The sequence below is a fragment of the Capsicum annuum genome, unplaced genomic scaffold, assembly GCF_002878395.1.
Source record: "Capsicum annuum cultivar UCD-10X-F1 unplaced genomic scaffold, UCD10Xv1.1 ctg1936, whole genome shotgun sequence".
In the NCBI taxonomy this organism is placed as follows: Eukaryota; Viridiplantae; Streptophyta; class Magnoliopsida; order Solanales; family Solanaceae; genus Capsicum; species Capsicum annuum.
Window position 1 is genome coordinate 249412 of NW_025825201.1, and position 17047 is coordinate 266458.

At 35.5% G+C, this 17047-nt stretch overlaps 1 pseudogene; it reads right to left on the bottom strand.

Moving 5' to 3' along the window:
- Positions 1-10304: 10304 nt before the first annotated feature.
- Positions 10305-15155, bottom strand: LOC124890525 (annotated as a pseudogene).
- Between the last annotated feature and the right edge of the window lie 1892 nt (positions 15156-17047).

The following is a 17047-nucleotide window of genomic DNA, read 5'->3' on the forward strand; positions in this document are numbered from 1 at the left end:
CGCCCAACTATCGTTCTGGCCAATCTAGTGGCCAATACTGCTATAACAAGGATTCAAGACTTCACCTAAATGAACCCTCCATATTTTAATGGGTCTAAGTCAGATGAGGACCTACATGAATTTCTTGACCAGGTGCAGAGGTCATAGATATTATAGGGGTGACCACTAGTTTGAGTGCCAAGTTAGCTGCATATCAGTTGTAGGAGATGGCTCACTCATGTTTCAAACAGTGGAAAGTAGAGAGGGCTACAGATATAGGGCCTATAGAATGAGAGGAGTTTACTATTGCTTTTCTAGATAGGTTCTTCCTGCTGGAGTTAAAGAAAGAAAAGGTTTTGGCATTTATAAATCCAAAATATAGAAACATAATGGTACAAGAGTATTTTCTCAAGTTTACTTAGTTGTCCAGATATTCCCCTCATATGGTGGAAGATAGCAGATCAAAGATGAGTAAGTTTGTGTCTAGTGTGTCTAGTAGTGTGGTCAAAGAGTGTAGGAATGCAATGATGGTTAAGGAGATGGACATATTTAGGCTCATGGTCCATGCTCAGTAGATAGAAGAAGCTAACAATAAAGAGAAGGAGAGGGAGAACAAGAGAGCGAGAACTGGTAGTTTCAACTTCTCTCAGCCTAAGTCAAAGGGTGGAAATCATTCTCAGTTCCTCCTGAAATCTTCAGTTCGAACTCCATCCTCAGCCAGTGCTCCAGTGCTAAAATTCAAAGATGGCAACAAAGATAGGGCGCCAGGCCCTAAACCTCAGGGTAGTATTAGTAGTGCTTGAAAAAATCCTCTCTGCCAGAAGTATGGAAGAAACCATCAGGGTGTCTGCAGAGCTAGCAGTGACATATGTTTTGGATGTGGCAAGCTAGGCCACAGGTTCAGATAATGTCTTCAGGTGGGTTCGCAAAGTCAGTATAATTGTTCCCCGGCTCAGTTCGCTCACCCGAATCAACAGGGTGCCATTTCTATTACCACAGTGGGCAACACCCAAAAAGACTTTATGCACTTCAGTCTTGACAGGATCAAGAAAGTTCTCTTGATGTGGTCACTGGTACATTACAAGTTTGTTATTTAAATATTTATGCTTTGCTAGACCCAGGAACTTCTTTGTCCTTTGTTACTCTTTATATAGCCGTTGAATTTGGAGTCAGTCCCAAAACTCTAGCAGAGCCTTTCTCAGTCTCTACCCCAGTGGGTAAATCTATCATATTCCAGCGGGTATACAGGAATTGTTCGGTTATGGTATTTTAGAAAGTTACTTCAACAGACTTAATCGAATTAGAGATGACTAATTTTGATATCCTACTTGACATGGATTGTCTTCATTCTTGCTATGCCTCAGTCGACTACCAAAATAGAATTGTCCAGTTTTAGTTTCCAAATGATCCCGTCTTAGAGTGGCGGGGTAGTACTTCAGCACTTAGGGGTCAGCTTGTTTCCTATCTTAGGGCAATGAAAATATATCTAAGGGATGTGTCTACCATCTCGTTCAAGTTCAAGACTCTAGTTTAAAATCCCCTAATCTTGAATCAGTGTTAGTAGCATGTGAATTTCCAGATGTGTTCCCCAAAGATCTTCCCGAAGTTTCTCCCGAAATGGAAATTGACTTCGAAGAAAACCTTCTTCTAGATACTCAACCCATATATATTCCGCTATACAAAATGGCTCCAGTAAAACTCAGAGAATTAAAAAAATAGTTGAAGGATCTCCTAGAAAGGGATTCATCAGACCCAGTGTCTCTCCATGGAGTGCCCAGTTCTATTTGTGCGTAAGAAATATGGTTCTCTCAGAATGTTTATAGATTACCGTCAACTAAATAAGGTCACAGTCAAGAACAAGTATCCACTTCCCAAAATTGATGACTTGTTTGACCAACTTCATGGTACTAGTTACTTTTCTAAGATAGACTTCAGATCAGGCTATCATCAGCTCAGAGTCAGAGAATATGACATTTCGAAAATAACTTTCATAACTCAGTACGGTCACTTTGAGTTCCTAGTTATGTCCTTTGGTCTTACCAATGCCCTAGCAGCTTTCATGGACTTGATAAACCATGCGTTCAAGCGTTACTTACATATGTTCATCATAGTCTTCATAAATGACATTCTTCTCTACTCTCGCAGTGAGCGTGATCATGTAGACCATCTCAAAATAGTATTACAGACTCTCAGAAACCATCAACTATTCTCTAAATTCAGTAAGTGCAAATTTCGGCTATGGTCAGTAGCCTTCCTCATCCATATCATTTTTGGTGATGGCATTAAAGTTGATCCCCAAAAGACCGAAGCAGTGAGAAACTAGCCCAGACCCATCTCTCTATCAGATATAAAGAGTTTCGTGGGTTTGGCTGGCTATTACCGATGATTTATTGAGGGAGTTTTGTCTATTTCATCCTCTATGTCTAGATTGACTTAGAAAAAGATTAAATTTCAATGGTAGAATCTTGTGAGAAGAGTTTTCAGGAGTTGAAGACTCGACTCACCATAACCTCAGTTTTGACTCTACCAGGTGGTTCAGATGGGTTTGTAGTATATTATGATGCTTCCAGGGTTATTTTGGGGTGTGTTTTGATGTAGAGAGGTAAGGTCATAGCCTACACCTCTAGATAACTCAAACCCCATAAAAAGAACTATCCTACTCATGACCTTGAGGTAGAAGCAGTAGTATTTGCCTTAAAGAATTAAAGGCAGTACTTGTATGGGGTTTACGTTAATGTGTTCACTGACCGTAAGAGCCTATAGTATGTGTTCTCTTAGAAAGACCTATACCTCCATTAGAAAAAGTGGTTGGACTTATTGAAGGATTATGACATGAGTGTACTGTATCATCTGGGTAAAGCAAATATAGTGGCTGATGCTCTTAGTAGGATGTCTATGAGTAGTGTTGCTCATGTGGAGGGTAAGAAAAAGTTAGCTCAGGAAGTTCATCAGCTTGCCCGACTAGGTGTTCGCTTAGTAGATTCAATAGAAGGTAGTGTATGGGTGCAGAGTAGTTCAGAATCATCCTTGGTTTTCGAGGTGAAGGAAAAATAGGATAGGGATCTCATCCTAGTTAAGTGGAAAGAATCAGCTAGAGATCAAAAGGTAGTGGTTTTCTCCTAAGGTGGAGATATTGTATTACGTTGGTAGGGTTGGCTATGTGTTCCAAGTGTAGATAACCTAAGATAGCAGATTCGTGTAGAAGCGCATGGTGTGCGTTACTCTATTCATCCAGGGGCCACTAAGATATACCATGATTTGCAGGAGATCTATTGGTGGAGTGGGAAGAAGAGAGACATCACAGAGTTTGTAGCTAATTTCTCTATATGTCAGCAGGTTAAGATTGAGCATAAAAAACCCAGTGGGTCTATGCAGGAGTTCAGTATTCCCACTTGGAAGTGGGAAGAGGTGAACATGGATTTTGTGATGGGTCTACCTCGTACTCGTCGTCAACATATTTTAGTTTGGGTCATTATAGACAGGATGACCAAATCAGCTCATTTTCTATCAGTTCATACCTTTTATTCAGCCGAGGACTATGTGAAGTTCTATGTTAAAGAGTTGTTCATAACATGGAGTTTCGTTATCTATAATCTTGGATAGAGGTACCTAGTTTACCTCTCATTTCTGGAAAGGATTTCAGAAAGGTATTGGTACCCGAGTTTATCTCAGTATAACCTTTTATCCTCAGACAGATGGTCAAGAAGAAAGGACCATCCAGACTTTAAAAGATATGCAACGAGCATGTGCAATTTATTTTAAAGGTAGTTGGGATGACTACTTGCCTTTGATTGAGTTTGCATCTAACAACAACTATCATTCTAGCATTCAGATGGCTCCGTTTGAGGCGCTTTATGGGAGGAGATGTAGGTCTCCTATTAATTGGTTTGAGGTAGGTGAGGCTGCAGTGTTAGGGCCTGACTTAGTATTTGATACTTTAGAGAAAGTTTAGTTGATCAGGGAAAGGCTTAAGACAACTCAGAGCCAATAGAAATCGTACACAGATGCACGCAGAAATGATCTCTAGTTTGAGATTGATAATTATGTGTATTTGTAAATCTTGCCTATGAAAGGAGTAAAGAGGTTTGGCAAGAAGGGAAAGCTTAGTCCCTGATAAGTCAATCCTTACCGAATCCTTAGCCGTTTTAGAAAGGTAGCTTACAAGCTTGAATTACCTTCAAACTTAGCTTCAGTGCACCCAATATTCCATGTCTCCTTGCTTAAGAAGTGCATAGGCGACCCAACAGCTGTAGTCCCTATTGAGGGCCTAGATATTCAGAACAGCCTGTCCTATGAGGAGATCCCAGTCGAAATGCTTGACTATCAGATCCGCAGACTGAGAAACAAAGAAGTCCCTCTAGTCAAAGTTCTTTGGCGGAATCAGTCCGTTGAGGGAGCTACTTGGGAAGCAAAAGTAGATATGTGAACCAAGGATCCTCACCTCTTCTCCACGAACTCAGAATCTACCCAAGGTAAAAATTTTCTTTAAACTTACTCAGTTTCACGCTCAAATTTTCTTTATAAACTTGGTATCAGTTACCATTGCATATCCAGTCATACATTCATGAGTCAGTTTAGTTAGATATTTATGCATCAGATATGCATGTTCAGTATAAGAGATTCAGCTTATCAGCAATTCTAGTCATATATTCATGTATCAGGTATGCATATTCAGTATAAAGTTTCCAATATGTCAGTAATTCCAATCATGAAACCATGTTTCAGTTGTGCCTGTTCGGTACATGAATTGGGGGAGTTATTGTAATACCCCACAAAATCCTAAGCTTAACTCAGTCCTTTAAAGCTTGTTAAGGGGTCCCAAACTTAGAGAATTTTAGCTAAGTATTCAGACTTAGTGTTACTTTAGCCTTCTAAGTTGGCAACCCTATTTCACAACCCTCGTGACCTAAAAGTAAAGATTTATAGGTTGAATCATGATCAGGAATGTCAGTGGGTGTTCCTAAACAAGTTTCAAAATTTTCAGACTTTTTTTGAAGCACATATGGAAGTCCAAACTAGTGGATAGATGCAATCTCGATGCGCCGCGTTGCCTTTCACGTCGATGAATATTGTCCTCCAGCTCCCAGTTCAAATTCCAGTGTACCGACAAGGACTCGATGTGCCGCGTTGGCCATCGCGTCGATGCTAATGATGTGATGCATCGATCTGTGCGTCGCTAAACTAGTTTTTAGTAATTAAAAAGCCGCATTCTCAGGGGTATTTGGGTGTTTTTCCACACTTATCAGCCCTCAAAACACAAAATTAAACCCTTCTAAGAGCAAATTCACTCATTCTTCACAAATTTCTCTCAAGAACAAGCTTTAGGAGATTTAAATTCAAACTCAAGACTCAAGAACTCCCCAACAATCTTTCTGAATTCAAGTATTAAGGTATGTCAAGTGTTCATCCAAATATCCCTTCCACCCTTAGAGTCTAAGAAATTATTTTTAAAACTTCAAGGGGTCGTTTGGTAGAGTGTATAAGAATAATGTAGAATATAGTGTATTAGTAATACTTGCATTAATAATGCTTGTATTAGTTATAATTGTATTAGTTATGCATGTATTATTTCTTATACATTGTTTGGTTTGATGTATAAGAAATAATATATCACATAATTTCTATAAAAGAAGTGTTTGTTTACAAAAACACCCTTCTTTGACTTTGTACACTTTTTTTTACAGCAAAGTTCTTTTGTCATCTCAAACATAATTAGTATTTAGAGATTTAGGATTAATTGCAAGACCTTTGTCTTTGCGCATGAAATATTACTCTGACGGATTAACATAGTCGAAACAAAAATAAAATACAAGACGTAAAATTAAGGAATAGTCTCAACAATTTTTTTTAATTTCCTTAAAGACCCTCAAAGCAAAACAAAAATATGTGATGGTTATTTAAATCAACTATTCATTATTGTAAATCAAAATAGCGGGAAAAGAAATTGTGAAATATTTTGAGAAGATTCACTACTGAAAATTAAAATGGCGGGAAAAGAAATTGTGAAATATTTTGAGAGGGAAATTGAGGTATATTAAGGTTATTTAATAAGTTAATGCATGTGTTAAAAGTCTTTGTATTACTAATACATAGGAAATAGAGTGTATTACTAATACACACTTCAGTACACAATAGAGTGTATAACTAATGCTTGCATTAGTTATACATAGGCAAAAAGATGTACCAAACAAGGTACTAGTAATACACATTAATTAATACATGCATTATATTTTCTAATACACTTTACCAAACGACTCCCAAATGTGTTGATTCCATGAATTTCATGTTAGGTTTGATTATATTCATGATTATAATGATTAACTGGGTTTCTAATCCATCTTTGTTACAAGTTTCATGTGGAGTTATTTGATATAGGTATAGAATCATGTGAATCCATGTTAAACCCTAGGAATTGTAAATGGGGATTTGAATTATGATGCCTACATATTATTTAGTGTCATGTGAATGGATTATATTTTCCATGTGTTTGATAAAATGTCTCCATGAATGAGTTAGGATCAAGTGCAAATGGTTACTCTTTTCAAGTTTATGCTATGATTTATTTTCGTGCTATCGAGTCCTGGGGGTATTCAATACCAGAAATCTTAGCTGTTTACCCAGAGTTATAGTAGTTACAAAATAGTTTTAGTAGTACTCAGTAATAAGTCTCAGTTCAGTCTTCAGTTTAGAATTCAGTAGTATTCAGTTTAGAATCCAGTAGTAGTCAGTCCAGAACTTAGTTAACTCAGCCAGTTTACAGAATTTAGTACAGTTCAGTACTCAGTGAACTTAGTCCAGTTCAGTTAGACAACACGATCAGCAATAGTTCAGTCAGGTCTAGAATAGTTTAGAAATCAATTCAATTTCTTTCAGTTGGGAGTAGGATTCAACGCCGAGTGAACCCAAGGGAGGGGGCATTTCTGCCAGTATAGGGTTTGACCCTTAGTAGCAATCTCTATATTACAGAACTATATACACAGTGTAGGTTGAGATATCTTTCTGCCAAATTAGGGTTGATATATCTCATATGAGTTTTCCTACCAGCAAGGGTTGACGAAAGAGCTTCCTATTAGAGAGGGTTAACTCACTACTTGTCTTTACCCATGTCACAATACTAACATCCTTCCAACTGGGGTTATAAGTTTCACCCCAATCAATTCAAAAAGGGATATGTTGGTTAGATGATTACCTCCCACAGTCTTATTTTCAGTATAGAACTCGGTCCAGTCCTACAGATTCAAGATTGTCAGGTACAGTCACTTAGATCAGTACGAAACTCAGCACAATTCTGTAGAATCAGAACTGTTAGGTACAGTTAAACCATTAACAGTAGTACAGTGTTAGTAAACTCAGATATCAGTTAATCAGTATTCAGAACTCAGTATCCAGTGTTATCATGACTTCAGTTATAGTTTATGTATTCATGCATGTACTCTCATTTAGTTATACACATGTCATTCAGTTAGTATTGTTCATGCATATGAACCCATGCATACCATCCTACCTCACTTACCATACCAATACATAGGTTATGATGTCTTATATCATAGGTTCAGATGCCTGGGCTCCCGATCGCACTTAGCAGCCCGGACTTATTAGCAATAGTTTTAGTGGTGAGTCCTTATAGTTCAAGGACATGATTATTATTTTAGAATCTTAGTTTATCAGTTTTAGTTGTCGGAGTTAGTTGGGAACTTGTCCCATCAACTCCTTGTTAAGACAGTAGAGGCTTTTCAGATTAGAGTAATTTTTTCAAACAGTTGTTCATTTTATAGTATTGATTTCAGTAATTGATTTTCAGTTTTGAACCTTATGGCTATTTTTGCCTAAATTCTGCATTTTTATAGTATTATTATTCAGTTAATGCAGTAGGTACAATTCATGGATTAGCTTGTGGTCCTTTGGGATTATATGCACTGTGTAGCATCTAGGGTACAAACTCGGGGTGTTACAGATATTTGCCTTAGGCAAAACTTATTCCAAGTCCTTTCAAATAACAAATTACGGTCCATGGGTAAGAGTTGACACTACCATATTGTGTTTTGACTTATAAGATGCTCTATAACTTGCCTTAGAGAAAGACATAGCCAAAGGTTGAAACAACATATTATGCCACATGGGCAGGAGTTAACCTGACTATATTATGTCTTGATTTATGAGATGTTTTATAACTCTTGCCTTAGATGCAAGAGTTAGCCCAAGGATATTTAAACAACAAGTTAAGCCCATAGGAAAAAGTTGACACTACAACATTGTGTTTTTAGTTATGAGTTATTCTATAACTCTTGCTTTAGAGGTAAGACTTAGTCCAAAGACTTTCAAACGTCAAGTTACATACAATGGGCAAGAGTTGACACTGCCACATTGTGTTTTGACGGATGAGATACTCTATAACTCTTGCCTTAGAGGGGAGACTTATCCCAAGGAATTTTAATAACAAGTTATACCCCACGAACAAGATTTAACACTTTCACATTGTGTCTTGATTTATGAAGTGTTTTATAACTTTCACTTTAGAGGCAAGACTTATCCCAGTGTCTTTTAAACAATAAGTTATGTATAATACACATGAGTTGGTATTACCACATTGTGTTTTGACGTATGAGATACTCTATAACTTGTCTTAGAGGCAAGACTTAGTCCATGAACTTTCTAACAACAAGTTACACCATATGGGAAAGAGTCAACACTAGCACATTTTGTTTTGATTCTTGAGATGTTCTAAAACAACAAACTACGTTCGATAGGCAAGAGTTGACACTACCAGATTCTGCGTAATTTATGAAATACTATATTAGTCTTGCCTCTAAGGCAAAACTTAGCCCAAGAACCTCCCAAAAAAATAAGTTACTCTCCATGGGCAGTAGTTAACACTACTTCATTATGTTTTAATTTATGAGATACTTTATAACTTTGTCATAGAGGGAAGACTAAGCTCAAGAATTTTAAACAAGTTACGCCCATAAGCAAGATATGACACTACAACATTATGTCTTGATTTATGAGGTGTTCTATAGCACTTGCCTTAGAGACAAAGACTTATCTCAAAAGACTTCCAAACAACAAGTCACACCCTTAATTTATTTCAATGTAAAAAAAATAAATTTCTCTTTGCGAATTATCCAATTTTCTGTTCATTAGCGAAATATAATAGAAGTTGAGACACAAGAAAAAAGAGTAGAAAAAAAAGATTGGGAAAAAGAAAAAAAGAGAGAAGGGAAAAAATAAAGGTTAAGAACAAAGAGAAAAATAAAAATATAGAATGAGAAAGTTGAAAAAAAAAAATAAAAGATAAAATAAAGAAAAAGAAAATAAAGGTTAAGATAAATGAATTAAAAAATAGATAGAGAAATAAAAAATAAACAATGTTTGAGAAAAAAATTTAAAATTTAAAAAATAAAGGTTAAAACAAATGAATCAACATGAAAAAAAAACATAAAATTCAAGCAAAAGAATAACAATAGAAGTTGAAAGAGAAATGAGTACGTAAAGTGTAGAAATATTTGAACTGTAGGGGAGTAAAAATGTACTTGTCGTATACATAACAAGGAAGGAATCTTAGACAAAAAAAGCAGAGCCACTCACTATGGGTCTTGCCACGCCAGTCAATTTTCACCCAATCGGGGTTCTTTTTCGTATAACATATTAGGATAAATAATATGTGTGTTAAGTACGTAATACTTTGTTTGGTAAAAAATTTCAGCCTATATATAACTATGCATTTGTTCTACACTATTTGATATTATCGGATGTATGACTAATACATCCCTCTCTACCCAGCAAGATCAAAAGTCACACAACATGCACCTAACTCGTACCCTATTTGGTATTCTCGGATGTATGACTAATACATCCCTCCTCTGCCCAGCAAGATCAAAACTCACACAACATGCACCTAACTCATACATCACATGTTGCTCTTTTACCACTTCACTAAAGCATTGGGAGTTGGTTCTAAAACAAACTCCCAATAAGATGGAAACCATACACCCAAACTGCAATCACGCACGAGGTACATGCAAGCAGGCTCCGCGGGAGCTTATTCTTGTCACAAGCATCTCTTTCCTGAGGGTTGAGAAGGGGATTATTTGCAAGAAACCAAGACTCTAAATTCATACCATCGTCAGAAAACTAAAAGGTAAAGCAAGTAATGACTTTCATGTGAAGTTACACAGGCATTTAAATTCAATGTAAAGCAAAAGAACACGATCTTGTTCATTACACCATACAAGTCCTAAAGTTGCACAACCAACATTTCACCTAGTCCCATACCCTCTTGAAACATACAAAAGTCTTAAGTCCAATGAAACGAAAGAAAATAAAACTCAAAGAATAGTGCCTCCAGTTTTGATGCAACATTCCATCAATTTCATTACCATCCTGTATCTCCAGTTGCGAAAGGGAGGAAAATTTTGAGGAAAAATAAAATTAATCAAGAATTTTAAGCAGAACACAAAGCAGATACACAAGCTCGTTTTGGTATTCTTTTATCCTTTGTTTGTATTCGTGGTGCGCATTTGAGGGAAACAAAAAAAAGACAGAGGGACCTTATCCGGAGTCTGTTCTACTATAAGATGACGACCATCAAGCAAGAAGGCAATTGAATTGAAATCCATAGGCTATTGGTCACAATAGGTATTTATCAATTTCTTTAGTTGGGTGCTTCTTTTGATCCTAAAGAAGACTTCATTCCCGTCCTGTAACCAAAAAACTAGTCAAATACATAGTTCTCTTTTTCCAAGCAATGCAAAAGGCCATTTTCCAGAAAATTGTGTGAGCAGCCTATCATCCTAAAAATAGTAAGGGAAAGGAAGGAAATAAAAAATATGACAAAGGAAGAAAAAGTTTTCCACTACTAATTGTTTCAACTTTCATCAACTACGTATTCAATGCACAACTGCATAAGATATAGTGTTTTAAAGACAGATTGTAATGTGTATAGCCAAAAAGAATCATTGTATATCCTAGCAATAGAAAGTAAATTTTAAAGCTCGAGAAGTAGGTACTGCCCAGGTTACTGTCATATCATGAGCAAAAAGGCCACATGTAAATCACTATTACTGATTATAATTCCCTATCACCAAATCCACATAATCAAATGATCACTCCCACTTTCGGGCTGACTTTTTGAGAATAGGCAACAGATCACTATTTGGTAACAATTTCAACTAAGGCCAGATAATTAACATAGGCATTACCAAGGTCTACTATTGGTAACTACAAACTAATACATCAGTTGTCATAATATTTTACAGCATTTCGTTAAGCTAGACCAAGATATCCTGGTCTAGCATCGATGAGAAAAACCAGAATCTAATTCTCATCAAAAGATATTTTACTTGGATCCAACATGACAAGTGCAAGAGCTTTCTCTGATCTTAAGAAACTGTAATGAGACAATGGACTAAATATGTACAATTAAATTTCTGACAACCCATAAAGCATTAATACAAAGTCAACAATCTCGATATCCCCAACTTGGGATTACTTATTAGTATGCCCTTTCGTATATATTCCAATCTATTTTCTGCTATAATGAAGCTATAATAATTTCCAAAGTCAAGCAAAATGATTTAGGAAATGAGTGGTGATGAAATTCTAATGAAGGATAGCAAAAGTTCCTTCCGAGAAGATTATTTGCATGGGCTATGAGTAGAAACAAACAAAACATAGAACAATTACTAGACTAGATATAACATAGAAAAATAAGTAATATGGAAAGAGTCAAGTAAACAGTTAGAAATTAACTTTTTTCCTTTCCCCCCCCCCCCCCTTCAATGTTTCTAATTTCTTTTCTTTTTTATATTTGTGATGTTCGGGCCTGCTTGCATGCACCTTGACTAATTCCACGAGTTAGCACTGCTATTGGGTAACTACTTCCATCAGGGCTTGGGCATATGGATGGAAATCACACAGTATTTCTTGCTTCTGCTAGGTCTAAATTTCTAATTTCACTTGAATCAAGGTAATTTCATGTTATTTAAATGGGTTTTTAAATTTTATAACCAATGTATCCACACAAGTCAATGAATAAAAGTAATTTGATACAATCCAAGCAAAGCTACACCACAAAACAAACCAATTAAGGTAGGAGAGTCCAAGGCTATATAAGCCCATGTCAGTTCCCCATTAAACTGGTCAGACTAAACCCTCTACCAACAATAGGATCATTACAAACCATCCTCTACATCTGTTGACCTCAACAACTGCACACTAGACCACTTGTTCACTTCTAGCCCCGAGCCAACAATACAATATCAACATCACTATGAACACAAAAGATGATGGGTGGCTCTAACACTAGTGATACAAACAAGAGAGAATAGGAAACCATATCTCAAAAGTAAGCTATTGAGGTGAGAGAATCCTAATGCTGTACAAGCCCTACATCTGCTCCCTATTAAACCAATGTGAGACGCAATTCTCATACCTTAATACCAGGATCATTATAGCATTAAAACCTTAAGGACTCATTTAGAACATGGACTAATTATACTAGAATTATAGTCCACCCCTTGGACTAATTTATTCCATCGGGAATATGAAAAAAATAATCCTAATTTTAGATGAGATAAGGTGGAGATATCTTATGATTAAGTTTGGGATAAAATTTATATTTATACTGCATCAGGTTTAATCCTAAACCCTATCTAATCTTATCACGCAAACCAAACAATACCTTAATTGTTGGGATGCAGGACTACGTACACTCTATCCTCCCTAAACCCCCAAGAATATGTTGGGTATGTTGTTGTTGTAGTTGTATCAACTTTGAGATATGCCGCCTTATCTCGCATGCCAAGCGACCCCTAACATTGTAAAGAAGCTAATTAATCTAAAATACATCTATCCCACTTTATTTGAACCCAAAATCTTTCAAAATTAAAAGGATTCATATGATTATTCTTTTATGCTACTTTGTAAAACCTACTCTAACACTCGTTTTTTACTATCGACAAAACCCTAATGAAATCATACGCGATGGAAAAAGAAACCCTAATTATATTTGGTTAATAGTATAAATTTATCCATTAACTTACGTCGTCAACCAAATAGAGTATAAATTTATCTAATACTTAATCCTGAGATATCCCATAGAACCAAATGAACCATCAACCCAAATATCTAGTCGGGTTGATTATATATATCTATTTTGACCTAACATTTCACATAAACCTAATGAAATCATATGCCAATAGAAGGGGAAAAAACATAATTGTGTTTAGTTGACGATGATTAATATATACCTTCAACCAAATACAATATTAAATTTTATCTCATACTTAAATCCTAGATACCCCACCGCCTCCCTCAAAGCCAAATGAACCTTCAACCCAAATAGATAGTCGGCTCTATTATATACATCTATTTTGACCTAAATTTTCACATAACCCTAATGAAATCATACGCCTATAGAAGGAAAAAACACTAATTGTGTTTGGTTGACGCTGATCAATTATACAACAACAACATACCCCATTTTTCCCCACAAAGAGGGGTCCAGGAAGAGTAAAGTGCACACAATCCATACCACTACCTCAAACAAAGTAAAGAAGCATAATGTCAACCAAATATATTATAAATTTTATCTCATACTTAATCTTTAGATAAAGCATCTTATCCTGCATACCAAAGGACCCCGTCAACCTAAATAGCTAGTCAGGTAGATTTTATACATCTATTTTGACCCAAAATTTTATAAAATCCTAATAAAATCATACACTAATGGGGAAAAACCCTAATTGTGTTTGATTGACGGTAATTAATTTATACCATCAACCAAATATAGTACAAATTTTATCTCATACTTAATCATGAAAAATTCCACCCACCTCATCCCACAAAACTAAAAGACCCCTCAACCCAAATAGCTAGCCCAGTCGATTATATACATCTATTTTGACCTAAAATTTCACATAATCCTAATGAAATCATACACTAATAGAAGGAAAAAAACCCTAATTGTGTTTGGTTGGCGATAATTAATTTATACCATCAACCAAATACAGTATAAATTTTATCTCATACTTATATAATCTTGAGATATCCCACCTCATCCTACAAAACCAAATGACCCCATTAACCCAATTAGCTAGTTGGGTCGATTATATACATTATTTTGATAAAAATTTTACAAAACCCTAATAAAATCATATATCAATAGGGAAAAACCCTAATTGTGTTTGGTTGACGATGATTAATTTGCACCGTCCACCAAATAAAGCACAAATTTTATCTCATACTTAATCGTGAGATATCCCACCTCATCTTACAAAATGAAATGACCCCTCAACCTAAATAGCTAGTCGATTTGATTATATACCTTATTTTGACCCAAGTTTAAGAAAAATATAATAAAATCATACACTGATAGGAAAAAACCTTAATTGTGTTAGGTTGACTATGATTAATTTACATCGTCAACCAAATACAGTATAAATTTTATCTCATACTTAATCCTGGGATATCCCATCTCATCCCACAAAAACAAATGACCCTCAATCCAAATAGCTAGTTGAGTCTATTATATACCTTATTTTGACCTAAAGTTTAAGAAAAACATAATAAAATCATACACTGATAGGAAAAAACCATAATTGTGTTGGATTCACGATGATTAATTTATACCGTTTAATACTTAATCTTGAGGTATCTAATATTACCCCGCATACCAAAAGGCCCATCAACCCAACTAGCTTGTCGGGTAGATTATATGCATCTATTTTGACCCAAATTTTTACAAAAGCCTAATAAATTATACACCGGTTATAAAAAATCCTAATTTTTTTGATTGACGATTATTAATTTAAATTACTTTATAATTAATATTGAGATATCCCATCTTATCCTGCATACCAAAAGACTCTATCAACCTAAATAGCTAGTCGGATTGATTATATATATCTATTTTGACCCATAATTTTGAAAACCTTAAGATAAAATCATACACCGACTAAAAGAAAAAGGAAACCCTAATTAAATGAAAATAATAACCTGGCTTTTGACTTTGAGATTTATATGACCAGATTGATCGTCGAACAACTTGTTGTCTTCTTCCCTGGTTGCTGCTCCAGTCATCTTTTTTTCCCTTTTCTCTTCTTTACTGTCAATAGTGTATTTGTGATTCAATTTTATCTTTATATATGGGTTGGGAAAATGGTTTGGTAGGGTGGGCCGTTAAGCAGATTAAAATGGGCCAAATGTTTCATGAAAAGTTAATTAACGGTGTTAAAATAGGCTGAATGTTATGGGGATCATTGAAACTAAAAAGGTTTAAAAAGAGAAAGATATCTTATTTTTAATGAACTAAGAATAAAAATAGTCAATCAAATTGCACTAGATGAATATTTTCCTTTTAGAGATAACAATAACTTTTTTATACAAAATATCCATAAATAAGTCCTCATAATTGAACTTTTAACCAAGATAATTGGGTTATTTTAAGCGAAATTAGGTTTTAAATTTGATTTGAGGATTCCATCGAGCACGAAAATGGAGAGGCTAGCTATGAATGGTTTTGAGCGGGATAGAGGTAGGCTAAAAAAATATAGAAGAGGGGTGATTAGACATAACATGGAGTGGTTACAACTTACAGAGTACATGATACTTTATACGAAGGTGCAGAGAATGCAAATTAGGGTAGAGGGTTAGTGGGTAGGAGTGCGTTCGTAATAGTAGAGAGAAGGGCTTTATTTGTATTTGTGTCTATAGTTTCTTGTTGGTAGAGTTTTGGTGATATTTGTGATCTCAAATAGATAGTTTATATATTACTCTGTCGGTGCCACTATTACCCCCATTTTGTTGTTTATATTTATATTTATATTTTTTATTTATTATAATATTTGTTATATTTCCCAATTTTAGAGTTGGGAACACTTCTATAAGCCCCCTATTCCTCCTTCCTATAAGAAGGAAGTGAGGATGCTCTATCATAATCTAACTTTTTCTAATGATGCTTTATACTTAACGAGTTAGATCCATGATGTGAATATTGACCTTGATGAGAAAGTGTTGGTTGAGGTGTTGAGTATCCCCACTTAAGGGACCAGGTCCCATAAGTGTGGGTTTTAGAAGTTCCTGGATCAAATTCGCAAGTTGGATGATTTAAAAATCAAGTCATTCACAAAGATGTCCCTCAAGGGGGAATTTCAACTTTTATTGAGTTGGTTAACAAGGCTCTCCTTCTACGTATTGAAAAATGTATTGCTGTAATTGAACCCGACCCATTCCTAATGGAATCCCTCACCAAATTCAAGCATATAAAATTTTTTGCTATGATGATAGAGTATATGTATAAAGTGAGGATAAAAAAGGATGACAAGTATGGTCTGGCTTATGGGTTTTTGTTGAACGAAGTGTTTGTGTAACACCCTACACTATCGGGCTAAAGTTGAACCATCTTTTCTACATATATAGACCCGAACCCAATGGTTTCTAATTATAAATAAGTGTGAATAACAATGTTTTAGTGTGAGAACATCTTTGGATATGAGTATACATCATAAAAATCTCCTAAATCAAACTTAAGTTGGGTACTTTCTTACCCGTTGAGTTTTAATTGATGAATTTTTCTTAGGTCAACTTCCAGAGACTATTACTCCTAGAATATAAAAGTTATATGGCCATTATATATCAAATTAAAGACCTTCTAGTCCTCTTTCCAACGCAACTGACTGTTCATCAATTTGAGTTATGAATCAAAAGTTGTGGGTGTTTTAGTGAGACACTACCCGAGGTCCTCATTTAGTCCTAGCCACAAACCCTGAGGTTCGCGATAGGTATGCGTCATGAACCCCCTTCCGTGCATCAAAAAGTATTCAATTTAGATTTATTTTATGGGCAAAAAGGTCCTGTAACCTCCCATAACTCCCCTAACCTATCCTATAACCTTAAAATCATCCCAAGACCAATTAAAAGCCCCCAAACCCTCATTCTCTTTCTCTCAAGAACATCAAGGAGGTATTTCTCAATTTGAAAGATTGTAGATTCCAAACTCAAGGTTATTCTTTGATCTTTCTCCATCAAAAGGTATATAGAACTATCCTAACTCTAATGGGCATAAGTTTAA